The sequence below is a fragment of the Myotis nattereri genome (genome assembly GCF_964212035.1).
Source record: "Myotis nattereri genome assembly, chromosome: Y".
Lineage (NCBI taxonomy): Eukaryota > Metazoa > Chordata > Mammalia > Chiroptera > Vespertilionidae > Myotis > Myotis nattereri.
In genome coordinates, this window is record NC_138094.1 from 4,210,370 (window position 1) to 4,238,116 (window position 27,747).

The following is a 27,747-nucleotide window of genomic DNA, read 5'->3' on the forward strand; positions in this document are numbered from 1 at the left end:
TCCTCTTTGATTTCATTGGTAACCCAATCAATATTTAATAGCATGCTATTCAGCTTCCAGGTGTTTGAGTATTTTGGGTTGTTTTTATTGTAGTTTATTTCTAATATTATGCCATCATGGTCTGCGAAGATGCTTTTTTTGATTTCAATCTTCTTGAATTTGTGGATACTTTGCTTGTGACCCAATATATGGTCTATTTTTGAATATGTCTTATGAGCATTTGAATAGAATGTATATTCCCTGGCTTTGGGGTGAAGTGTTCTGAAGATGTCTATTAAGTCCATCTGATCTAGTGACTCACTTAGGATTGCTGTATCTTTGCTGACTGTTTTTCCAGAGGGCTTATCCAATTTTGTCAGTGGTGTATTAAAGTCCCCTACTATAATTGTATTGTTGTCGATCTCTCCTTTGATATCTTCCAGGAGTTTTTTTATGAATTTGGGTGCTCCTGCATTGGGTGCATATATGTTTACCAGAGATATATCTTCTTGTATTGATTCCTTTAGTATTATGAAGTGGACTACCTTATCTCTTGTTATGGCCTTCACTTTGAGGTCTATTTTGTCCGATATAAGTATTGCTACCCCAGATTCCTTTTCCTTTCCATTTGCCTGAAAGATATTTTTCCATCCCTTCACTTTCAGTCTGTGTGAGTCCCTTCTAATGAGGTGGGTTTCTTGTAGACAGCAGATGTATGGGTCATGTTTTTTTATCCATTCAGCCACTCGATGTCTTCTGTTTGGAGCAATTAGTCCATTTACGTTTAAAGTTATTATTGAAAGGTACTTGTTTGTAGCCATTTCTGTTTTTGTGTGGCTGTTTTCTTTCTGAGCTTTTTATTTCTTATTTTTATACCAGTCCCTTTAGCATTCCTTGCATTGCTGGCTTGGTGGCGATAAACTCCCTTTTTTTTCATAGCCTATTTTTGTCTATGAAGCTTCTTATTTCCCCTTCAAGTTTGAATGATATCCTTGCTGGATAGAGTATTCTTGGATTCAGTCCTTTGCTTTGCATCACTTTGTAAATTTCTGTCCATTGTTTTCTGGCCTGATGTGGTTCTGTTGAGAAATCATTTGACAATCTAATGGGAGATCCCTTGTATGTAACTTTCCGTCTCTCTCTTGCAGCCTGTAAGATTCTCTCTTTGTCCTGAACGTTTGCCATGGTAATTATGATGTGTCTTGGTGTGGGTCTTTTCAGGTTCACCTTGTTTGGGACTCTCTGGGCTTGTGTGACTTTTTTCTTCCCCACCTCAGTGAAGTTTTCTGATATTATTTCTTCTAATAGGTTTTCTAATCCTTGTTCATCCTTCTGCTGTTCTGGTACCCCTATTATTCGTATGTTGTTTCGTTTCATGTTGTCCCAAAGCTCCCTTAGGCTCTCCTCCTGTCTTTTAATTTTTTTCTCCAATTGCAGTTCAGTTTGTGTGTGTTTTGCTTCCTTGTCTTTTAATTCACTAATTCGGTCCTCCGCTTCTCCTAGTCTACTGTTGATACTTTCAATGGAGTTTTTCATTGCAGCTATATCACTCTTCATTTCTTCTTGGGTCTTACTTAAGTTGTTGGTTTTTTCATCTCTTTCTTCTAGCTTCTTGCAGAGGTTGTCGATTTTTTCCTCCATCCGGTTTATGCACTCTAGGACCCTTATTCTGAATTCTTTTTCTGTCATGTTGCATGCCTCTGTATTACTTAGCTGCTTTTCTGGCGAGTCCTCCTTCTCTTTCCTTTGGGGTTTCTTTGTCTACCCATGTTTGATCTCACTGACATATCTAGACATTGAGTCATTCAGTGGTTGCTCCCTTAGTGGCAGTGACTCCTTGGTCTTTGGTTGCTCTTCGGTCGGTTGCGGTAGCAGCTGCTCTTCAGTTGGCAGCAGCCCCTCTGGTGGGTGCTGTTCACAGCTGTGGTTGCTCTTCTGGCTGGTGGGGTGAGGTTTCACGAAGTGCTGCTGTTCCTCAGCAGAGGGTGTTGGTGCTCAGGAGGTTGCTGTTGCTTGGATCTGCTGCGTTGATTTAAAGGCACAAAATACAACACAACAAGGCACCACATACCAGGCACTATACAAAAATTTATTCATGATATTAATAACCCCAAATAAAGGTGACCACCTGAATTAAGAGAATTAGGAGATAAGAGAAATAGATAAAAGAGAAAAATGAAAGGAAACGTAGGGACCAAAAATAGGAGTGCAAAAATGAAATTGGGAAAAAGGAGGGGGGAAAATAAAAGTGAGAAAAGAAAAGAAAAAAAATAGCGAAAAGAGAGAATGAGGTGGAAGAGGGGAGGAGACCTTTTTTATATGAGGAGAATACTCCTATAGAACAGCCATTAATCCCAACAAATTCCAGCAACACCTCCGTGGAGATGAATGCAAACTAGAAACAACCAATAATATAATGATGAAAATAGAATGGAGAACACTAATCCCAAAATAAAATAAAGAGAAAATAAAATGACCCTTTAAAAAAACTGGTAAAATGGTAGCAGTAATAATCCTGGTTAAAAATAAGAAGGTAGTAATTAAAAGGGTAAAATCAGGTGATGGAAAAAAGAAGAAAGAAAAAAAAAAGAAAAAAAAAATAAAAAAAATAAAAAAAAATTGGTTTCGTAGTTAAAAGGTGAAAAAAGAAAAAAAAAATTGCAGTAGTGAAGGTCCTTCGGTTCTTCTATTCTTCAGTGTGGTTCGCCTTAGACCTGCCAGGTATTCAGGAGAGTGTTGAGTTTCCCTGCGATACACTGTTCCTCTGTGTTGTAAACCACAGTCCTTATTTTAAAGCAGGCTGCATTTGTTTCCCAGACTGCCTTATTTTGTGTTTAGCAAAGAGTCAGTTTGTGGGTCAGCCTCTGGGTGGCAGTGTTCTGGGGTTGGCCTCTGAGGCTATAGGGCCTCTCTGTCCAGTGGAGGTTCACTGCCCAGAGCTGGCTGCGTAATAGTTAGTTACCGGGGCTGTGTTGTTGCTGGGATTGAAAATCCCTCTATAGGCCAGACCCTGTTACCTCCCAGGGACTGATCAGGTTATTTTAATCTTTGATCTCCTACAGGGTGGAATCTGGGTGTGGCTGTGCTCCTTGCCTGGGGGCTTAGGGGAGGAGTCTCACTCCCCGGAGAGAATGTCTGCCCCAGACCTGGGCTCGGGGGTGTCTCAGCACTCAATTCGCTGCCACCTCTCCCGGCCCCCCTTCTCTCCTCAGTCTCTCCCCAGATTCCACTCCTCTGCACACTCTCCCTCTCTTCAGCACAAGTGAGTGTCTGTATCCGAAATGTCCCATGAACAGGATTCAGTAAAAACAAACAAACAAACAAACAAACAAACAAACAAACAAACTCTGGCCGCGGAAACGGGAAAGGTTTGGTTTCTGTAAGCTTCTTCTCTTACCAGGACTGCATGGTCTGGTCAGCTCTTCAGGCTGCCCCCTTTAGGCTCAGTCCTCTGTGATCACAGAACCCAGCTCTCAATTCTCCTGGCGGCGCCAGGAATCCCGCGGTTCTCCTTTCCCCTGTCAGGGGCTGTGCCTGTCCCAAGGGACGCGGCTGTCTGCCACGCGGTCTCCCTTCGACTCTCTGGGTTCAGAGGTCTGGCAAACTTTCCTGCCCAAATCCCTGTTTTTTTTTTTTACCTTTCCAGGGGAGTTCTGCTCTTCCCGGCTGCAAACCATCTCACCAGCTGAGCAATTTCGCCAATTCGGGGTGGATGTTACTAGTTTCAGCTGCTCACTCCATTTGCTCCGGGACACAACCTGGGACGCGTCTGCCTATACCGCCGCCATCTTCCCAGACCTCTAATATTATTTTTACGCTAATTTCTTAAATCTAGAAAACCCTGCTTTCCTTAAACTAAGGACAATTAAAGATTATATGTTCCCTCCCTAAACAAAAGTTAAGTAGCTTATGTCAAAGTCTTTAAAAGGGACTGGTAGCAGTAATTCAATCTCTAAAGTGAAGTATGGTAAAATTAAGTTGTCATGATATTCTTACATGGTATTATTCTACAAGTTTCATTAGTATTTTTTGATGCTTTATCCCAAACAAACATAAATTAATTCTTTGAATGTTTGGGAGCAACTTAAGGACATGAAAGGATTTATCCCCTTCCATTGTGTGGAAGGCCCCCTGGGATGGAAATTAAGCATTCCGTATTGACCTCTCTTGTCCTTTTTTTGCCAAGAGGATTCCAATTGTCTACAGCTGTTATCTGAGCTCTCCCTTCAAGCTGAGATCATGAAAAGCTGGTACCATGGATCTATCTCTTTTCCAATGGTGTAAGCTTGGCCCTCTCTGGAGAAGAAACCTGGGTTCCCCATGATCAAGGCTGGGGCCAGCAGGTGAGGGGATCCAAAAACAGTTGCTGGGCATGGAGGCCAGAGGGACATAGGTTAACAAGGAGACAGAACTGAACCTCACATCACCCTACTTGGCCCAGAGGATGGCTGGTAGTCAATGACAGGTAAGACCCTTCAGGGAGGGGCGACCTAAGACAGGCACAGTCAGAGGGCCAGTAGGAGAGAACTTGGGTTTCAACAAAGGTGGGGCACAGATCCTCACCCCCCCCCCCCCAATTGTGCAGGGGCTTGAACACTCGCCCCTTCTGAGGACGGTTTCCTGTCCCCATGGCTGCTTCTTGCTTCCCATGCCCAGCCCAGATGAGGAACCAAACAACAGGAAGAGATTTGGTCCAGCTGCAATCAGAATCCAGATAAACGGAGGCTTGTCTAACAGACCCTATGTCTAAATCTAGCCTAACAACAAGGAATGCTCAGAGCCTTCACAAGGATGTAAATTAAAATTATTGTTAGATTATTAAATTTGACAGTAAAATAGTTGTCAAGTTTTCAAATTAATTAAATTTGGCTAACTTGAAATAGGTAATTATTCAAAAGGTATTAACCAAAAGTTTCATTTCGTGGTAAGCTGCTGGAAGACATCTTACCCAGGTATGGTTTTCCTGTTATGATAGTATCTGACAATGGACCAGCCTTTATTTCACAGGTAATGCAGGTAGTAGCCAGGGCTATTGGGGTAAATTGGAAATTACATTGTGCTTATACGCCCCAGAGATCAGGGCAGGTAGAAAGGATGAACAGAACTCTAAAAGAGACCCTTACCAAATTAACCATAGCGACTGGCAGGGACTGGGTGGATCTCCTACCGTATGCCCTTTACTGGGTAAGGAACTCCCCCTTGTGCTGGGGTGAGGGACTGCGGCATGGAAGGGTTACAGAATGTTACAGAATGTGCTAAGGGGAGGAAATGGGACATGAGAAATTGAATGTGCTGGGACGGGGGACTGACGTATGGAGGATTGTGTCAGGGTTAGGAACCATAGAAGAAAAATTGCTAGATTGTCTTAGAAAAACAATGTGTTATGATATGCTCCAGCCAGGTGTGACTCTGTTTACCCCCCCTTTGTTCTTATGAACTTTCTATGAACTTCTAAGGAACAGCTAATGGAATGCTTTGTATTTTTTTCTAACACTGTTTTGCTATAAAGGATCATACTGCACCCTTGATCTCTGCCACATGCTCTGAATCTCCCAGAGGGGGAGATAGGTGCTGTGGTCAGCTGTCCAGCTTAATAAAAGGCTCTTAAATTTAAATTCTGAGTCAGTGGTCTATCTCGTTGAGCCAACCCATAACATTTGGAGGCCCGCAGCGAGATACCCGGCAGGGAGGAGAGGGACCCCTTATTTAGGGCTGGAGGCTCTCCCCCGACAGGGAGGAGAGGGACCCCCTATTTAAGGCAGGAGGCTCTCCCCTGACAGGGGTGAGAGGGACCCCTTGTTTAGGGCAGGAGGCTCTCCCCTGGCAGGGGTGAGAGGGACCCCCTATTCAAGGCAGGAGGCTCTCCCCCACTTGTTGCCGGGCACTCAGCAAGATACCCCACACCTGTGGAGAATGACTACCAAGGAGGCCTCCAGTCCACCCAAAAACTTTCAATTCAGAAACCGAGCCACCTGGACTCTCGATAGAGGTAAGGACCGGTCGTTAAACAGGAATTGGGACGTCCCACGGAAGGACCTATATGGAGGGCTGGATGCAGCGGTACTCCTGGTCCTGACCCGCGGCCACGACGGTGGCCGGGGTCCCTGGTTTGTGCGGCTGTAGGCTGCACTGGGTTTGTCTGTCTGGTATTTGTTTGTCTTGGTGTTTATTGTCAAAAAGTTGTCTGCTTCTGTGTACACCCTGCTGCAATGTTTTTTGAAAATTTTCAGGACTTCAAGGAGCAAGCTTCAGGTTCCGGGCAACCCTAGGTTGCATTTGGCTGATTTATTTTGTCTTTGTTCTTTGTTGTCTTTGTCTTTGTCAAATGGGATAGGGTCAGTCATCTTCTTCGTCGACCCCCTATCAGTCAGGCCCACTCCGGGTGAGTGGAAGGGGAGCTTGATCACCTCCCGGGAAGCTATAGACCTCCCTCAGAAATTGGGAAATTGTTAGGAATTGGGTGGATTGTTTAAACTCTGAGTGAATGTCTGGTGAAAGTGTGTGAATGTGGAGGGAGGGGGCCTGCCCTCTCCTCTCCTTTGTGTGGCTCCACAACTTCGGTTACGGAGTCCGAGTGGGCCCCAACCTGCAGTTCCGCGATTTGTCATATGGCATAACGGTGACTCATCCCCATGTGGAGGTGACCAGGTCCAGGGTTTATACGGGTGCACCTTAGCTACGACAAATCTAAGCTCCCAAGGGACGCGGCCAGGCGGGAATCTGCGTGAGGATCTGTGAAAACAGGTCACCCCCTCCCTTGTCTGTCTCTCACCACCAATCATAATGGGGTCAGGAAAAAGTTTGTTTGTTTGGGACTAGCCAAATTACTACAGAGAAGGAGGACTAGATACAGCTCCAGCCTGGGCTGATCTACTAAGAAAGTGTAAATCATTACTGGTCTGTGTAAAGTAAAAGCTACTTTGATTTATTCTGCTTTCTGTTGATACGCTTGGCTGAACGTTTGGGCTGGCCCCTTTAATAGTCTTCAAAGCCTCTTGCAGCTGCGAGAATTATTTTTTCTCAGAGTCTTTTGCTCACTGTTAAAGGGAATCAGCCTACTTAGTTAATAAAGATTTCTGTCTATCAGTTGCTCTTACCTGGGTTGTAATTTACTGTATTAAACTGAAGTTCTGGGGTAGATTTAAAAGTTATAATGTTAATGCTTTTGATTTACAGCGATTCTGTGAATGGGAGTGGCCCACTTTCCAGGAGGGGTGGCCGGATGCAGGGTCTTTTGATCTGACCACTGCCTACCGGGTCCATTATGTCATATACGGCCGCCCAAGGCATCCTGATCAAATTCCTTATATTCAGGTTTAGGTTGACATATTGTCCAAGAAACCCCAGTAGATAAGGGCATGCCTCCCGAGGGGAAAATTGGGACAGAGACAGACAATTCTTTTGGCCGGGCCCCAGAAGGGAAAGGCTCCCCCGGTCCTTCAGGGAGAGATGGGGAGAACCTGCAGGACCTTGCGACATCCACCAGTCCTGCTGTTCCTATGTTGCCACTAGGGCAGGCCGGCCCTCTATAGATCTGGGGCCAGACAAGCAGCCCTCTGGTGATGTAAGGCAGATAAAGGTGCTATTCCCCAGCTCCCGACCAGATTGGGGAATGAATGATCAAAGAAGGGAGGCTGGATGCCTGAGCTGCCTGCATTGGCCCTAAAGAAAGAGAAGCAGCAGCAGCAGCAGCAGCAGCAGCGAGAAAGTACTTAGGCCTTTGGCTTGCAGGCTACAGCAGTTAAGCCATAAGCCAGTGATTGGTACTAGCCTTCCTACAGCCCCAGAAATAGAGTAGCAAGCCTGAGATCTATGAAAACTGCAGATAGAACTAGTAAAAGCTCCCTGCTTGCAAATGTACTGAAAGGGTTTAGTACCTGTTGCTCCTGGAAGAGGAGGGGCTGATATCCCCTTCCAGCACACTCCCTTCAAAGAGGCCTGGTCGCTGCTCTGCCATAAAGGGGACTGGTGGGAAGACAAGGAAAGCAGGGCCCTGTAACTAATAAACAGAGTTAAGAGCACTCTCTCTGGACCTGGGAGCCATCAGGACTTTGAAATTCTCCAAGAGAGGAGGAGTCTGACTCAGAGACTAGCTGAAACCTCGTTGGGTTAGGAGGACCGGAGGCTGCATATTGAACTTATAGACTGCAATTTGCTAGGCAGAGGTCCAAGCTCAGTTGTATAGGGGTTAAGCTACCTATGTACAGCAAAACAACTTTCTCCTGTGCCAGAATACATTTTAAGGAAATTGGACAAACTGTATTTGTGGCTAGAAAGAATAACTGGCCTATATGTAAACTGTCCTGGAAGAAGGCTATGTAGGGTAAACCCAAAAAGTAAAGGGTGTCTAGCTGCCGAGAGGGCAGTTGCCCAGGTGGGCAAAGAAGAATACCCATTAAATTTTGGTTTCTATTGAGAAAGAGTTGACAGTTAGCAACCTGTATGCTGTCTTACAGGCCTGTGCGACCATGCACATGTCAGGGGTGGCATAAAACCTCAACTGTAGGAAAATGGGAAAGGCCTGTCTAGAACAGAAGGGGTTAATAAAGTGATGAATACTAGCCCTCTGTTACAGGAATTACAGACCCTGTGAGGTCCTGTGACATGTAAGACCCTATAAGGAAATAAAGCTCCTTTAGTACAGATTAAAGGCTATGTTTCCCTCCAGGCAACCCAACTGGAACCCCTATAGTGACAGGGGAAAGGAGGCTCTCGATCGGTATCGCCAGATTCTATTAGAGGGCATCCGAGCTGCTGCTTGGAGATCCACAAACCTCTCTAAGATGACAGAGACAGTCCAGGGGCCTAATCCCGATGCCCCGGAAAGTCGGAGGGCTGTCAATGTTGCATTTGTTTCCCAGTCAGCCCCAAATATTAGAAAAAATGACAGAAGTTAGAAGGCTTTGAGGGGAAATCAATCTCTAAGTGGGTTGAGGTGGCCCAGAAGGTTTTTGACAATCGGAAGGACCCGATGTCAGGTTTAAACACCCGGATGGCCAAGGTCCTCCTGGCCCTGAGCGAGGAGGGAGGCCCAAGGGGCCGGAGAGACAACAAGGGCAAAGAAAAGCCTCTCGGAAGAAAAGGAGTCCAACCCAGGCTTGGGGAAAATCAATGTGCATTTTGCAGAAAGGAAGGACATTGGAAAAGGGAGTGCCCTGAACGTGCGGGGGAACCGACTCCCTCCCATGCTGGTGGAGGAGGTGGATTGGGGTTGTCGGGGCTCAGCTGGCCCCCAGGAGCCCAGAATAACCCTGACAGTGGGGGTCCAAAAGGTGGACTTCCTTGTGGAACTCATAGCACTCACTCAGGCCCTCTGGTGGGAAAGGGAAAAAGAGCAAACATTTCAGCTTCCTGAAAACAGCTGCCTTGAACCCTGCCACACTCCTCCCTGAGAGGCCCCTTTGCATGACTGCGAGGAGACACTGACTACCCTCACATCCCTCCGCGAGAACCTTGTGGACCAGCCCCTGCAGAATCCGGAGGGAGCAGCTTTGTAGAGGAAGGTACCCGGTATGCGGTATGCGGGGTGGCAGTAGTGACATGAGGAGGAGCCAGGGGAGATCTAAGAAGCCCTGGTGAGTGCCCCGGCACTAGTCCTGCCAGACCTACCCAGGGACTGCAAGGATATATCTCCTCACACTGCCCTTACAGGAGGCCAAGGAAGTGGCTAAAAGACCAGTAGGGTCCCTAGAAGTTCTCGTAGCCCTGCCAGCACGAAGTCTCCCAGAGAAGCCTACTCATCTGCCAGAGGAGCAGTGGCTAGCTGAGAAACTAAGGGCCCAGGAAGGAGAGGCTGGATGGCTAATTCTGCCAGACAGGAGGCCTATAGTGCCAGAAGCCCTGGGGTGGACCATTGCTTCCCAGGCCCACTAGAGCACCCACCTGGGGGGAACAAAGCTATCAGAACTACTAGAAAGAGAATTTTACATCCCAGGGCTCCAGAAAATATCCCAAGACTTGGCTCGAGGGTGCCAAGTGTGTGCCCGGGTGAATCAAGGGCTCCCTGTTGTCGCCGCGCCGGGACAGTGATTCCAAGGTCAGAACCCTGGAGAACACTGGGAAGTGGACTTCACCGAGATACCAGGACAAGGAGGGTATAAATAATTGCTGGTTTTCATTAATACCTTCTCTGGCTGGCCTGAGGCATATCCAACCAAGGCAGAGACAGCACAGGTAGTAGTTAGAAAACTCCTCACTAAAATTGTCCCCCGGTTTAGCCTACCACTATATATGGGGTCCGACAATGGCCCGGCGTTTATCGCCAAAGTTACAATCCATAATTAAGGCCCTGAAAGTTACTTAGAAATTGCATTGTGTTTATAGACCACAGAGTTCTGGACAGGTAGAGAGGATAAATCGGATCTTAAAAAAACATTAACTAAGTTAAAATTAGAGACTGGCGAAAACTGGGTAAGTCTCCTTCCTTTTGCCCTCCTCAGAGCTAGATGTACTCCGTATATAAAAGGACTCACCCCTTTTGAAATTATGTTTGGCAGGCCGCCACCTCTTCTTCCCCGCCTAAGGGAGGAAAAAATTGCCCGGCTGTCTACCCGAAATTTGCTTAAGTCCTTACAGGCTTTGCAGAGCAGCGCCATGTCAGCACAACGGGTGGTGAGAGCCATACGGGAGAAGGACGTGCTGTGATCCAGTCCAACACAGCCTGCCTTCTCTCCAGGTGATCTCGTCTGGGTGAAGCGCCACAACCTAGATGGGATGGACCCTACCAGGTGGTGCTGAGCACTCCAACCGCCATCAAAGTCGCAGGAAAGAGGCACTGGAAATTGGAACCCCGTCCTCCTCATGCCTCTCACCTGGTGAACTGACCAATGGGAAGGACAAAGACATGGGAACTAAGACTCTATGTCAGCGGCCAACCCAATTCTTCACCATCAAATGCTGAACTCTTTCCCGGTGGCTCGACCCCTACATTGCCAAATGCCTCCTCAATTTCATATCGTAGAGAAGGGCACTGAATCAAAGATTTGATTCGGGCATAAGACCAGTAGGGAATATGCTAGGGTGAGGGACTGCGGCATGGAAGGGTTACAGAATGTTATAGAATGTGCTAAGGGGAGGAAATGGGACATGAGAAATTGAATGTGCTGGGACGGGGGACTGACGTATGGAGGATTGTGTCAGGGTTAGGAACCATAGAAGAAAAATTGCTAGATTGTCTTAGAAAAACAATGTGTTATGATATGCTCCAGCCAGGTGTGACTCTGTTTACCCCCCCTTTGTTCTTATGAACTTTCTATGAACTTCTAAGGAACAGCTAATGGAATGCTTTGTATTTTTTTCTAACACTGTTTTGCTATAAAGGATCATACTGCACCCTTGATCTCTGCCACATGCTCTGAATCTCCCAGAGGGTGAGATAGGTGCTGTGGTCAGCTGTCCAGCTTAATAAAAGGCTCTTAAATTTAAATTCTGAGTCAGTGGTCTATCTCGTTGAGCCAACCCATAACACCCTAAACCCTGGGCTTTACTCCCTATGAAATCATGTTCGGCAGGCCACACGCTATCATTCCTAACCTTAAAGCTGAATTTTTTGCTGAATTTGAAAATCAAGAACTATCTTTCCCTGAGAGGGCTCCAGAGGACTCCATTTGGCCGCACCTCCGCACCATCTATGAGACCGGCCCAACACCAACTCCTCATCAGCACAGACCAGGAGATTGGGTCTACGTCAGAAGGCACCACCGGGAGACCCTCAAACCACGTTGGAAGGGTCCCTACACTGTGGTGCTGATGACCCCCACTGCTCTCAACGTAGATTACATCGCGACCTGGGTCCATCACACTCACGTCCGGTCAGCGGACCCATCTGTGATCCAGGAAGACTTCGTCACCAAATGGAGCGTCGATTTTATCAGTGCAGGGAAGTTGGGATGTTGTACACTATTGACCCAGGAATGTTGTTTTTACATTGACCACTCAGGGATTGTAAAAGAATCCATGGCCCTTATAAGAGAGGGACTACAAAAGTGAAAATTGGAAAGGGAGCAGTCTCAGACCTGGTATGAGTCTCTGTTTAACTGGTCCCCTTGGTTAATTACCCTCATCTCAGCCCTCGTCGGGCCCCTCACAATCCTGCTGCTGCTGTTGACCCTTGGCCCCTGCATCATTAACAGTCTAGTTCAGTTTGTCAAGGAGCAGGTAGGGATTGTGCAGATGATGGTTCTACACACCGAGTACAGGCCACTAGCAGCAGAAGGTGAAGTAGAAATGCAAATCAACCCATGATTGGGTCTGTAAGTCTCAAGACAAGGGGGGAATGAAAGGGCGAGGGCTACACCCTCCATCTTACCCCGGATCCTCCATTTTGGGGCAGCAGCCATTAGCCATGTGCTCAGCAAGGAGCTTCTTCCCAGAAGCCCAAGCCTCTGCTAGCCACACCTAGGATTTCTTTAAACTAACCAATGACAATCAAGGGAAGTGCATGCCATAGACACAACCACATCCTGTGTAACAAGACCCCGACTTGCACCTGGCCAATCGGCAGGGCCCACAGTCCTCTCTCCTCCCCTTATTCCAACCCCCTATAAAATCCCTCTTCCCACAGGTCTCTCTCTCTCAGCCTCCTGTCGCTGCGTCGGCGAGTGTGATGGACAGAGAGCTCGAGCTAGCTCGAGTAAAGACTCTTTTTGCTTTTGCATCGGACTCTGCTGGCTCTCTGGTGGCCTTTTGGGGATCCTGAAATCTGGGCATACCAGTGTATGTATCCTATCTATAATAATAAAAGTGTAATATGCTAATTAGACCAGATAGCCAAATGACCTTCAGACAAACTTCTGGACGAAGCCAGAGCACAAGGGCTGATGCAGCTGCTGTGGCTGCAAGGGCCCAGCCTTGCATGGATTTTATGCATCTAGTATTGCAATAAAAATAACAAGGGATCAATGAGTTTTAGGAGTTGGAGAAAAAGTATAGACTCTCAAATTATATTACAAGTTCTGTGACAGTCCAAAGCAGAAGTATAGGATCAACTGAGGACATTTGATTGTAACAAAGACAATATCTCAGTGATCAGGTGAAGATGATTATAAGAAACATAGGCATGTGGAACTCAAAATAGTAAGCTATTCAAGGATAAAATTTCTGGGAACATCACCATTTACAGAATAGAAAGGGACAAACAAACATTATTAAAACAAAGTCAAATCAGCCAGAAAGGAATGAAGATAATCAAGAAATGGGATTTATCATTTTATAAAAATGTAGAAACTCTAGAATATTTGAGAGATTTCAAAAATATTTTAGGTAAAGAGTTAAGAAAAAGGAGGGGGGGAATTATATATGTATGACACAAGTAAGCAATCAAAGAAGAGAGGCACCATTATGTAACATAGAGTAGTTTGATGAAAAGTTCTAAGAAACAGGTGATATAACTTTTGCTCCCTACTATAATACCTTGAATATGTTTCTTCTTTTTCCTGGCCATCAGTCTCTTCATAACAAAGTTGCAGAAGTAAATAGAAGGAAAGACAAAGAAAGGTGTATGGAATAATTTTTAGATTCTATCCAGATCTAATAATTCAAAAACACTGCTAGAAAAATCACAGATGAGTCCTTACAAACTGGGTACTGCTGTGATTCTTTCGTAGCCACATTGTCATGTTTGGTGCAGGGCTTTAAGCTTTGACTCAAGCCTTCTTGGACAATGTTGATATCACTTTCCCATCTCCTCTTGGTTCCTCCTTTATCATAACAATGTGGGGGTATATGGTATCTCTTTAAAAGGGTCAGAAAAAAATTTAAAAAATAAAAGATCTATTCTCCATCAGGATTAACAAACCATCTCCCCCACAATACTTTAGTACTTTATCCCTCATACGTTATCATTCAGCCTATTAAGCTTCACACCTTTCTTCCTTAAAGTCTTATCTTTGGCCATGAGGCCCAAGCCCATCATCTTGGGACCTGCCCCATAGATCTGCAGCTTCTTCAATTCTGGATTCTTCTCAATATCCTCCTCTGTGGGCACAGGCTATTGAAAGATTTAAAAAAAAACACAAAAAACATGAATTTTATCGATAGAAACATAAAAGCAAAAGGGGTCATATTAAAATCAATCAATTGTTGCCCTAGCTAGCGCAGCTCAGTTGTGATTGGACTGTCATCCCCTTCTACTGAAAGGTCACAGGTTCGATTTTCAGCCAATGCACTTACCCAGGTTTTAAGTTCTGGTACTGGTGGGGGCATATATGGGAAGCAACCCCTGGATGTTTCTCTCTCACATCAGTGTTTCTCTCTTTCTTTTCCTGCCTCTAATTATTGATTTAGGTCAATAAACACATCCTCAGATGTGAATAAAAAAAAAAAAAAACAATCAAATGTCTCCACCCACTTTTAAAGGTTTACAGTGTACTAGTAATTTCACCTGGGGAGTAAAGTATGGCTAAGCAGGAACAAGTGAACAGAGAAATATGGGAGGTTAATTCCTATTCTCAACTGTCTTAATGTTATAAAGGAAATGATAGAATTAATATTCCTATGTTTGCAAGACTACTAGGCGTAAATATCATGAAGTATATAATTTATGCTCGAGAATTTAATATATTATAAACAATTCCATTTCTGCAATTGAGTTAAAGATTAAAATATTCTGTTTGGAACTCAGATCATTACAGTAACTCCTTTCTCCTCAAAATGTAATCAGACAGACCTGAGAAATTAAAAAATCATTTTATATAAAAAATTACATATATCATATTACAACATTTTCACAATATATCTCTTACTGGAACACCATGAGACACATTTTTAAATCTATTCTTCACACAGCTTTTGTTCTACTTTTAAATTAAAGCACTATTACCTTTCTACTTTTCATTTAAAACTTGACTTTTACTTTTATAGGTTTTCTACACACATATACAAACACACATATTTTGTGCTTTTGCTTTATTCCCAAACTTATTCAGATGATAATGCATGTTATTTGACAACATCCATGAGAAACAGGATCAATCTGGGACATAGATCACCCAGAACCACAGGAACGCTGGCTGAGTGGAAGTCCTATAACTAGGAGGAAAGAGAAACGCATACGGACACTCAGAGGAGGCGCAGTGCTGAAGTCAAATTCTGAGGTGTGGAGTGCGCGGAGCGGGCTGGTGGAGGAGGGCACGGTTGGCGTTTTCAATCGGGAGGGAGTCGCAGACTCTGAGCTCCAGATCCGGGCGAGTCTTTAGGGACCCAGACTCAAATGGGAGAAGTGGGACTGTCTGGCTTCGGTCAGAGCGAGTGCAGCTTTCTCTCCGAGGTTTGCAGCGGGTGCTGGGACTCAGAGAGGCAGAGCCCCTGGGGACAGGATTGAGAGTCGCCATAACTGCTCTCTCCGGCCCACCCTGTTGATCCTGTGCGACCTGCCCCGCCCAAGCCCTGCACAAAGGCATTTGCCTGATAGCCTCAGGCAAAGGCTAGATTAGCACCTCCCTAGAGGACAGAAGTTCTCTCACTGCTGACACAGCTGATTCTCATAGCCACTTGGCCTGGAGGTCAAACCCTCCCTGGAATTAGCTACAACAATCAAGATTTAACTATACGACTGCGAACAAAGACCACTAGGGGGTGTACCAAGGAAGCATAACAAAATGCGGAGACAAAGAAAAAGGACAAAATTGTCAATGGAAGATATAGAGTTCAGAACCACACTTTTAAGGTCTCTCAAGAACTGTTTAGAAGCCGCCGATAAACTTAATGAGATCTACAAGAAAACTAATGAGACCCTCGATCTTATATTGGGGAACCAACTAGAAATTAAGCATACACGGACTGAAATAACGAATATTATACAGACTCCAGACAGCAGACCAGAGGAGCACAAGAATCAAGTCAATGATTTGAAATGCGAGGAAGCAAAAAACACCCAACCGGAAAAGCAAAATGAAAAAAGAATCCAAAAATGCGAGGATAGTGTAAGGAGACTCTGGGACAGCTTCAAGCGTACCAACATCAGAATTATAGGGGTGCCAGAAGATGAGAGAGAGCAAGATATTGAAAACCTATTTGAAGAAATAATGACAGAAAACTTCCCTCACCTGGTGAAAGAAATGGACTTACAGGTCCAAGAAGCACGGAGAACCCCAAACAAAAGGAATCCAAAGAGGACCACACCAAGACACATCATCATTAAAATGCCAAGAGCAAAAGATAAAGAGAGAATCTTAAAAACAGCAAGAGAAAGAAACTCAGTTACCTACAAGGGAATACCCATACGACTGTCAGCTGATTTCTCAACAGAAACTTTGCAGGCCAGAAGGGAGTGGCAAGAAATATTCAAAGTGATGAATACCAAGAACCTACAACCAAGATTACTTTATCCAGCAAAGCTATCATTCAGAATTGAAGGTCAGATAAAAAGCTTCACAGATAAGGAAAAGCTAAAGGAGTTCATTACCACCAAACCAGGATTATATGAAATGCTGAAAGGTATCCTTTAAGAAGAGGAAGAGGGAGAAAAAGGTAAAGATACAAATTATGAACAACAAATATGCATCTATCAACAAGTGAAACTAAGAATCAAGTGAATAAATAATCTGATGAACAGAATGAACTGTTGATTATAATAGAATCAGGGACATAGAAAGGGAATGGACTGACTATTCTTGGGGGCGTGGAAAGGGGTGTGGGAGATGCGGGAAGAGACTGGACAAAAATAGTGCACCTATGGATGAGGACAGTGGGTGGGGAGTGAGGGCGGAGGGTGGGGCGGGAACTGGGAGGAGGGGAGTTACTGGGGGGGAAAAAGGGGAACAAATGTAATAATCTGAACAATAAAGATTTAATTAAAAAAACACACAAAAAAACGAAAAACAAACAAAAAAAAATAAAATAAAATCCTTTTTCTGATTTTCACCATCTCCATTCTTGCTTATTCTCTGCTGGACCTCAGTGGTGAAACTCCAAATGGGGTAAGCCAACTCTCTGCCTTTAGGGCTCCTGCACCTTGAACATAAAAAAAAAAAAAAAAAATCTGGGACATAATAACATAATAAACATAATCTCCCAATGATCAAGAAGAGGTAATTCAAAGAAACAAACATTTGGAGCTCAAAATATAAGTCTGTTCAAGAATAAAATTTCAGAGATATACATACATACTAGAGGCCTGGTTCATTGTGTGGATAGGGGTCTCCTCAGCCCACCTGCGCCCTTTAGCAGTCCGGGAGCTCTTGGGGGATGTCTGACTGGAGGAGTGGGCCTAAACCACAGTGGGACATCATTTGCGCCCCTACCACCACCACTGTGCTTACCAGTTGTCAGCCCAGCTTGTGGACTGCCCGCCTCCCCCCCCCCCCCCCCGTGACCTCCAAGAGTGCACTGACCACCAGGGGGCAGCTCCTGTGTTGAGTGTCTGCCACCTGGTGGTCAGTGCATGTCATAGCGACCAGTTGTTCTGCCATTTGGTCGATTTGCATATTACCTTTTATTATCTTGGATCATATATATACCAGAGGTCCCTCAGCCTGGCCTGCAGGATCAGGCCAAAACCAGCTCTCTGACATCCCCCGAGGGGTCCCGGATTGCAAGAAGTCACAGACCTAGCCAAGGACCTCCATCAGTGTACCATCAAAGCCAGGAAGGGACATGGGGTATTGGCCAGCTAGGGAGGGTCTGCAGGAGGGCTCCAGGGCATGTCAGGCCCATCTTGCTCACTCCTGATCAGCTGGACCCCAGCAGCAAGCCAACCTACTGATCGGAGGTTTACCCCATGGTGGTCAGTGCAAATAATAGCAACTTGTCTACTGGTCAACGGTCTGCCCCTTTCTGGTCAGCACACATCATAGCGAGTGGTTGATTAGCCTTAGCATATCATTAGCATATTATGCTTTGATTGGTTGAATGGCCGACCAAAAACTTAGCATATTGGGCTTTTATTATATAGGGTAATTTTTCATTATGCATTATGTTAATTTTACCATGTACATTATCCTATCTAATAATAGACAAACACCCTTCCAATTGGCTAATCAGCAGGATATAGAAATTAACTGCCAACAAAGATGGCGGCCGGCAGCCACGCAGCTGAAGCGAACATGAGGCTTGGTTGCCCCGGCAATGGAGGAAGCCAAGGTTCCCTGCCTGCTGCGGCCCAGCTCTGAACTCCAGATGCAACATTGTTGCAATTATGGAAGCTAAACAAACCCCAGAAACCTGCTTTCAGCCACCAGCGGGCTCAGTGCTTAGAGCGCCAGTGATGGCAACAGAGTTTCAATTATAGAAGCTAAATAAACCCAGATACCTGCTTTCAGCCGGCAACAGCCTCAGAGCTGGAGCTGGGCTTCAGAGCTGGAGCCAGCGCTCAGCTCCAGTGATAGCTATAGAAGGTAAATAAATCCTAGAATAAAAAAATAAAAGAAAAAAAAGAGGCTGGGAGCTTCATTCGCCCGCCAGCCTGAAAACGGCCCTCAGCCCCTCATCCAGACTGGCCAGGCACCTCAGTGGGGACCTCCACCCTGAAGGGGGTGTGACCAGCTGCAAACAGCCATCAGTCCATCATCCAGGCTGGCCAGGCACCAAGCGGGACCCCCACCTTGATCCAGATCACCCTTCAGGGCAAACCAGCCGGCCCCCACCCGTGCACCAGGCCTCCATCCTATATAGTAAAAGGGTAATATGCAAACTGACCCTAACAGCAGAACGACTGGGAATGACTGGTCACTATGACACACACTGACCACCATGGGGGAGATGCTCAATGCAGGAGCTTCCCCCTGGTGGTCAGTGCACTCTCACAGTGGGGAGTTCTGCTCAGCCACAAGCCAGGCTGATGGCTGCCAGAACAGCGGTGGTGGTGGGAGCCTCTCCTGCCTCCTCAGCAGCGCTAAAGATGTCTGACTGCAGCTTACGTTTGCTGCCTGCTGGCAAGTGGACATCCCCTGAGGGCTGCCGGGCTGCCAGAGGGATGCCTGATTGCCAGCTTAGGCCCAGTCCCCCAGGGAGCAGGCCTAAACCAGCAAGTGGTCACCCCTGAGAGGTCCCAGACTGCAAGAGGGCACAGGCCAGGCTGAGGGACCCCCTACCCCTGAGTGCACAAATTTTTGTGCACCAGGCCTCTAGTATCCTATATAATAAAAGCCTAATATGCAAATAGACCAAACAGTGGAATAACTAAACAACCGAACAACTGGTTGCTATGACATGCACTACCAGGGGACACACACAGAACATGGTGGGTGTCAGCAGCAGGTGGCAGAGCACAGAACATGGCAGGCGTTGGCCGTGGCAGGATGGTGAATTAGGTGAGCTGGGATGCCAGACCAAAGCAGGGCGCTGGTCGCTGTCATCAGGGCAAGCCTCTGGTGGTTACTGAAAATTCTTTACTCCTGTGCACCGCAGCCTGACCTGGCGCTCATATTTGCTGCTGGCACAAACCCCGTTTACATCAGCTGCCAGCCCTAGAGCTGCCACTCACACCTGTTGCTGGTGCCTGATGCCAGCCCTGATCACTCATTGCCATCAGCTGGTGTGAGCAGAGATTGTGGGCTCCGAACTCCCCTCAGGGCTTCTCCACCTCCCTCTACTCCTAAGGGGCGACTGGGGCCAGCAGCCACCACTTGCTCCCACCAGTTCCAATTGCTCCACACCCACAGTGGGTGCAAGCAGGGCTGGCGCCATCAGCATGTGGGAGTGGTGGCCGCAGGAGCAGGGCTGCTGGCAGACTGGGGACAGGGGGATGCAGCAGGAGGGGATGGGCAGGGGCACAGAGGATGGGCCGAGACCCGCCCCTGTGCCCACTATAGCCTTGCAGCCCACAGTTCCTTTCAAGTGCAAGTATTTGTGCACTGGGTACCTAGTATTACATATTACTTAATGTATAGATTTCTAGCAAAGCAAATACCATTTATTTAGTTATTCATTTATTTTTATCCTTGCCTGAGGATATATTTTCCATTGATATTTTTTTAAGAGAGTGGAGGGAGGGAACAGGGAAGAAGAGAGAGAGACGGACAAAGAGAAAGAAAAACATCAATGTGATAGAGAGACACATTGACTGGTTGCCTCCTGCTCCTGGCCCTGGAGATCCAACCAGCAACCAAGGAGCTCTTAACTGGGAATTGAACCTAGGTGAGGTGGGCTGGTACTCTAACCACTGAGAAACCACCTGCCAGGGCACAAAGAGCTTTTAAAAAGCTTTTTTTAAAAAAGAAATAATTCCAGATGAATTTTTGGGGAGTTTGTTCTTGGTCTGTGAAATATGCCATTGGCATTTTAATGAGGATTGCACTGAGTCTATAGATTGCTTTGGCTAGTAAGGACATTTAAATGATGTTGATACGATCAATCAATTAACATGGTATATTCTTCCTTTTGTTTATGTCTTCCTCTATCTCTTTTTTCAGCATCCTGTAATTTTCTGAGTACTGGTCTTCTACCTCCTTAGATAAGTTTATTCCTATGTATCTTAATTTTTTTGTTGCAATGGTAAATGGGATTGCTTTTTTAGTTTCTCTTTCTGTAAGTTTATTATTGGTGTATAAAAAAGCCATAGATTTATGGGTGTTAGTTTAGTAACCTGCTACATTGCCGAATTCATTCATTAAGTCTAATAGTTTTTTGATGGATTCTCTAGGGTTTTCTATGTACAGCAGCCAATTCCGGAGAAAAAAGAACCAAGTAGGAGGGATCTCAATACCAGATATCAAGCTATATTACAAAGCCACTGTTCTCAAAACTGCCTGGTCCTGGCACAAGAACAGAAATACAGACCAATGGAACAGAACAGAGAACCCAGAAATCGACCCAAACCGTTAAGCTCAATTAATATTTGACAAAGGAGGCAAGAGCATACATTGGAATCAAGACGTCTCTTCAATAAATGGTGTTGGGAAAACATACATGCAAAAAATTACAACTAGACCACCAACTTACACCATACACAAAAATAAACTCAAACTGGATAAAGGACTTAAACATAAGGCAGGAAACCATAAAAACCTTAGAACAAACCACAGGCAGCAAAATATCAGACCTTTGTTGCAGCAATACAGCTAATACAGCTCCTAGGACAATGGAAATTAAGGAAAAAATAAACAAATGGGACTACATCAAAATGAAAAGATTCTGCACAGCAAAAGAAATCATAAACAAAACAACAAGATGGTCCCCTGTATGGGAAAATATTTGCCAATGTCATCCCTGATAAGAGTTTAATTTCCAAAATTTATAGAGAACGCTTACAACTTAACAAGGGGAAGATAAACAACCCAATAAAAAAATGGGCAAAGAACCTAAATAGACACTTTTCAAAACAAGACATAAGCAAGGCCAAGAGACTTATAAAAACATGCTCAAAGTCACTAATCATCTGAGAGATGCAAATAGAAACGACAATGAGGTACCATCTCACACCTTTCGGAATGGCTATCATCAACAAATCAACAAATGACAAATGCTGGAAAGGATGTGGAGAAAAAGGAACCCTCATGCACTGCTGGTGGGAATGCAGACTAGTGCACCACTGTGGGGAACAGTATGGAGTTTTCTCAAAAAATTAAAAAGGGAACTTCCATTTGACCCAGTAATCCTAATTCTAGGAATATATCACAAGAAATCAGAAACACCTATCAGAAAGGACATATGCATCCCTATGTTTATACAGCACAATTTACAATAGCTAAGATTTGGAATCAGCCTAAGTGCCCATCAGCAGATGAAAGGATTAAAAAATCTGTGGTACATCTACACAATGGAATACTATGCTGCTGTAAAAGAAGAAAGAACTCTTACCATTTGCAACAGCATGGATGGAGCTGGAGAGCATATGCTAAGTGAAATAAAGACAATCAGAAAGATAAACATCACATCCCATCACTCATTTGTGGAATATAGTGAACAACATAAACTGATGAACAAAAATAGATCCAGAGGCAGAGAAGCATTATCAAATGTCAAAGGGAAGGCAGGGTAGGAGGAGGGGGTGTGTGTCAGAGATCAACCAAAGGACTTGTTTGCATGCATATAAGCATTACCAATGGACACAGTCACTGGGGAGGGTTGAGGGCATTTGCTTGTGGGTGGGAGTGGCCAGAGAAAGGTCAATGGAGGAAAAGAAATATTGTAATAGCTATGTATGGGCTGAAGAAGGTACTTGAAATATTAGGGGGACCACTCTATAATGTATATGTTTGTCTAACCACTATATTGTGAAACTAATACAGAATTGCATTGAATGTGAACTATAATGGAAAAAAAAATAATGGAAAATTGTGTTTTTCATCATCATAATAATAAAAAAAAATGAAATGAGCCCTGGCTAGTGTCCTCACTAGATAGGGTGTTGACTCCTCCACTGAAGGGTCTCAGGTTTGATTCCTGATCAAGGGCACATACTGGTTTGCAGGCTCAATCCCAGGCCATGTGTGGGAGGCAACCACTTGATATGTTTCTCACATTGATGTTTCTCTCTCTCTCTCCCCCTGCTTCCCTCCCTTCCATTCTTTCCAAGGATCAGTGGAAAAAAGTATCCTACCATGAGTATTAATAACAAAAAAAAAGAGATAACATAGGGTTATTCTTATTTCATATATTTTACTATTCATTCTGTATTGCATACTGCTGGAAGCTGGTCCTTCCTTGCTGCTTGACACAGTCGCTGCAGGGAAGAAACATCTGCACAGCATATGTTTCAAGGGACCTGGTGTATATGGCATACTGTTCTTGATATGTTTGCTCCCCTTCTTAGCGCTATGTGTTTTAACCAAGGTCACCTCTCTGAGAAAGGTTGTTTCCCCAGGTGGGGATTTTTTCCCTGGAGTTAGGGATTAACAGGACTAAGGGAATAAATCCATAAAACCCCTTAACTAAGTGTCCGGGGGGGGGGGTAGTTAATCACTTTAACTACGAACAATCACGCTTAAGCTACATAATCTTTACTTAGGATAATCTTTCATTTACTTCTTTGTAGCTTAATAGAACAATAGAGCAACCTTGGAATGGAGATAAGAAACACCCTAACCTTTGGAATAGAATGTAGGATTAAAATCAATTGGTATAAATACAGATGTAACAGGACAATAAAGACAGAACCTGGCAGGAGAACCTGGCTATGATGCTGATCAACTGAATGCTGCCTCCATGTCATTCCTTCTTCGCCGACTTCGTCCACACCTTTAGGAACCCCTGGATCTGCTGGGGTTGGACCACAACAGCATACTTTCTGCATAAGGTGAGGAAGATGTGTTTTTCCTTATAATTTATTTGTTACTAGAGGCCCAGTGCACGTGCACAGGTCCCTAGTGGCTGCCAGCTGGAAGTGCCTTCCTCCCCTCCGCCCACCTTGCCGGCCACCTGCTGCCACTGCCAGCATGGCCCCCTGGTCAAACTCTTGGTGGAGAGGATAATTTGCATGTTAGGCTTTTATTATATAGGATACTAAATTTACATTTTTTTCTGCTTTATGGAGAATTTACTTATAACTTTTTTCTTTTAAATGTTTTGAAACTACAAACACTTTGTTTATTTGTATTCCTAACCATACAGTTTTTAAGAATTTTGAAAACCTTTTCTGCCAAGTAAACAATACCATTCTTAACAACCAAAGTGTCTAAAGATCGATTTTCAAAAAATTTTGTATCCTTATCGGGTACTTCCAACTTTCCAACAAATGTTACTGAATGCCAACTTAATATGCTCATATTTTTACTCAATTTCCACACACTTCTGCTGACAAAAAACTTTAAAAAGTACCTATAAAATTCAGAACTGAAAGGAATTTCTATAGTCTGAACTAGATAACTGTATCTCCTTTCTTCATTTTATATATTTTAATGTTAAAAAACATTTTAAAATTTAATATTAGATGGTTAGTCACAAAATATGGAAGGATACACCATCTAATCCCAATTTAAGATATTTCAGGAATAGAAACTGACAAGAAAAACAACACTGAGTTGTCCTAAATTAAATTACAGCAAGCTGGAGTGTGAGAGGAAGAGACAATTAATGTTAATCGGTTAACAGAGTTAGGTTAAAAAGAAGTTTGGGGCTGAAACTAACAAATACTGAAGGTTTCTGAATGTATGTAGAAACTTCAACCCCTCTTCTAGGCACTCTTTCATCTCTCATGTAGAGGTAACAGCTACCACTGCTCTCTGATTACAAATGAACTGTTCAGACTGTTGCCCACAAGCAGCAAACACTTCTTTTTATGGACTATAGTCACCTATTCAGAAACTTTCTCCCTTTCACTTTTCCAGTCCCTTTATGTAGAGCCAGGGTAAATTCTTCCAAATCAACTTCTTCCTCAAACTCATTGTCTGAGAGAGCCCCCTCAAGCCCAGGATGCAGACATGTTTGTCTTCTCCACCTGCTGCTGCTGATTAGACTGTATGACCCAGGACCAGGTCCCTGTTCTGGCCAGCATGTGGCTCAATAAAACCGGTCTGTCAGAAAAACTTTCAGCCCCAGACATGTTTAAGAAAACTTCCAAATTTTGTGAAAATGTAGTGGACATAGAAATAGACTTAGCAAGATAAATTTTATGACTAAATTGTTTATATTTATTTTCTCTAGGATGTTTGACATCTTAAAAATCCTTTTTAGCTTAAAAGAGAGGGCCCCTCTCAGGACAGCCAATTGTTAAAGATAGCAAGTGATGCAGCAGAGTATTCCATTGATACGCAAACAAATTAATCCAGAGCCTTATTTCCTCTGCCTTAATCATTCCAACACCAAGTGCTAGGCAATTAGGGCCCACCCCCAGAGGTTACAGCCTATGAAAATTATTCAAACTAGCAAACTATTAAATCCTAAACCATATTCTGCCTTGCCTTGCCATTCCCTCAAAAGCACCAATAAAAGTGATGTCAGAGGCTTTCCCCTCACTCTTGCCCCTTCTGCTTCCTAACCTATGGACATGCTTTTTGCTGTGGCCTTTGTAGCAAGCCATGTCTCTTGAGTATAATAAATTTTGTTTCCTACACTTCTCGTGCATCACTACCTATTGTATGACATCTGACTGATGAATGCAACAAAAAACAACTGTACATTGTACTTTTGTGAAAACCATCACAAAGATTCACAAAAATTAAACCCTTAAAAGGATAATTTACAAAAATGATTGCTCTTAAAATCTATAAAAGTTAGACTACAAAACCAAAAATACTGAAAGTCATACCCATGAGACAAAATAACTCATTCACTTTTAATTAATACAATCTTGAGGAAGCTAAATTTTAAAAAAAGCACAACAAAACAGTGTCTTAGCCCTGGCCGAGTGGCTCAGTTAGCTAGAACGTCCTCCAGTACACCAAAAAAGGTAGCAGGTTCAATTTTTGAGCAGGATGCATACCAGAGGCATGCATTTTATTGATATTTTCTCTCTCACATCGTTGTTCCTCTTTCTCTCTGTTTTTGTCTCTCTCTCCCTTCTTCTCTCCCCAAAAACCAAAGAAAACATATATCTGGGTAAGGATTAAAAAGAAACACACATAAAAACAACAACAGTGTCTTATAGAAATAAACTGTCAACTAAACCAAGTTCCAGATAAATGTTAGCAGTTTATGGGTGGAAAAAAAGAAGCACTTACGTCAGGCTGTAGTCTTTCCCCCCAGAAACTGTAGCTGTGTTAAACTTGGAAGGCTTCACAGACTGTCTAAGGGGAATGCTGTGGGGTCTGTGTAACTTGTCTTTTTCCTCATTGTCAACTTGATGAGTATTACACTGCTGGAAATGGGGGAGAGGGAGGAGGGAATTAAATTATCAGCAAATAACAAAGGTATTCCTTCATTCTAAATCTCTGGCAAAGAAAGCTCTACTTCTTTTGAATTTACACTAACCCATCCCCCTTTTGTTCTTTGGAATGACAGAAAATTTATCATCATCCACTACATCTTACATCATTCCTCTATGTGTTACATATTTCTTTGCCTAGTGAATAAAATGAGCATCTCATCTGAAAAGATGGAAATAAAAATGTCAACTCTAACAGAATTATGAATATTAAATAAAAATGCATTTATACACATGTATTAAAGTATTTTCATAATAAAACTTAAAAACCATTATTTAAAATACCAGCTAAGTCAGTTCCCAATTCTCAAATAAAGCAAGGTTTTATCCGTAGACACTCTTTATTTGAACTATTCTCAGTAAGTGTAGTAATTTCATAATTATTTAATTATCTTTTTCGTGGAGGATGGTCTCAAATAAGAACTGCTTTTCTCTAAGTTCTACTGCAAAATCTTGTCCATAAAGAGATTCTAGTAGATAGACACCAATTCAATAGACAAAAAGAAAGAATTCTACAGTTTTCATCTAGCTGGCCTAGCAAATATAAAACTTCATATTCATACAGGCTGCAAAATATTTTTCAGGGCTTCCTCGAACCTCTATTAATGATCTTAAGACTCTCTAAATATTGACTATGCAGGAGAAAGCCCAACCCAGAAAAGGTAAGACAGCAAAAGGCACAAAATAACATCAACCTGCAAATCAGCTAAGGGCCCTCACCTGCAAATCAGCTAAGGGCCCTCACCACAAGGCTGGTTCCAGACTGAAACATTTCATAGGGGTAAATGATGCTTTCATAGTGGGATCGTAGCAGGGATCCAATGTTTTTGCCTGGTGGGAATTTGAGGCACTGGGCAACTTGGGCTCACCCAGGTCCCTGCAAACAGCTGCATAGCCACCTTCCTCCATCACAATCTAGAATACAGAAGAGTAAAGTTAACTGTAGGCAGAGGGGAGAGATCTAAAAATAGCAATGAGGCTTAAAATATGGACACTGTGTACTCCCCCAATACCAACCATTCCAAAGACTCAAAGATTCTATCAAGAAATGTCGGCAGGCTGTATGTTCTCTCCTTTTTTGTTCAGAGACACAATGTTCAACTACAGAGGGTTTCCCAAACAACACTTATTGCTTGCTTGTCCTTTTGAAAATAGAACCACTCTTACCTTATTAAGGCTATAGAGGTCCAAGATCTTCTGCTCCACATTGGAAATTTTTAATGAAGAACCCTGGAATTCCCAGAATTTTGCAATTTGATCCAAATAGTTCAGTTTTACTCTGGTCTGAGCATCAGAAAGAGAAAGGGTTACTCCTTAATCTGAGTTTGGTCCAGCATAAAGTAAATGAGCAAGTATCACTTTGTCCTAGCTACAGTTCTATACTAGGTTAGAGCCTAGACTTCATTGCCTAAATCACCATTACCACCTACAAAAATCAAATAAATTGATTCTGATTCTTTCACTGGAGAGGTGAAGTCAGAAAGTGATGCTGGAGTCAAAATCCTTTATCCTGAAATGTAAAACATGATCACTGGGCTCAATGAGAGCTGAACAAGAGTGTTTAGGTTCAACTTATATCTTAAGATGCTACACCCATCTAGTATCCACAGATACAGAACTGAAGGGGAAAAAAAATTTCCCATATGCTAAAAACTTGGGCATGAAACTACTTTGTGAATTACCTTTCTGTTACCATAAGTCATTTTGGAACTTCCAACCCCTAACCATAGCCAAAATTTGTAATAGTAAAGAAAATGCCAAATTATTCATACACTTTTCATATTTAATACTAAGCTAAATATAGTGTCAACTGCTTTAAAAAATAAGCTTTGCCCTGACACCAGAAGATCTCGGATTTGAATCTGGGTCAGGACACATGCCCAGTTTTCCGGTTTGATCCGTGGTGAGGGTAGTACAGGAAGCAGTGGACTGACTTTCTGTTCTCACATCAATCTTTCTCAGTCTCCTTTGTCTCTCTCTCTAAAGTCAATAAAAGGAAAAAGGGGACAAAAAAACAAGCTTTGCCTTTC

General features: G+C 43.8%; 1 pseudogene across 1 annotated transcript in view; it reads right to left on the bottom strand.

The window, feature by feature from the left end:
* LOC308512299 (lysine-specific demethylase 5D-like) overlaps positions 1-27,420 on the bottom strand; it is a 91,014-nt pseudogene extending 63,594 nt beyond the window's left edge. Inside the window, exons 1-6 of the transcript in view lie at positions 27,400-27,420; positions 26,885-27,001; positions 26,463-26,632; positions 25,515-25,651; positions 13,814-13,966; positions 13,554-13,709 (exon numbers count right to left, since the gene is read on the bottom strand). The product of the transcript in view is annotated as a lysine-specific demethylase 5D-like (transcript). The remainder of the gene's footprint in view (positions 1-13,553; positions 13,710-13,813; positions 13,967-25,514; positions 25,652-26,462; positions 26,633-26,884; positions 27,002-27,399) is intronic.
* Positions 27,421-27,747: the final 327 nt, after the last annotated feature.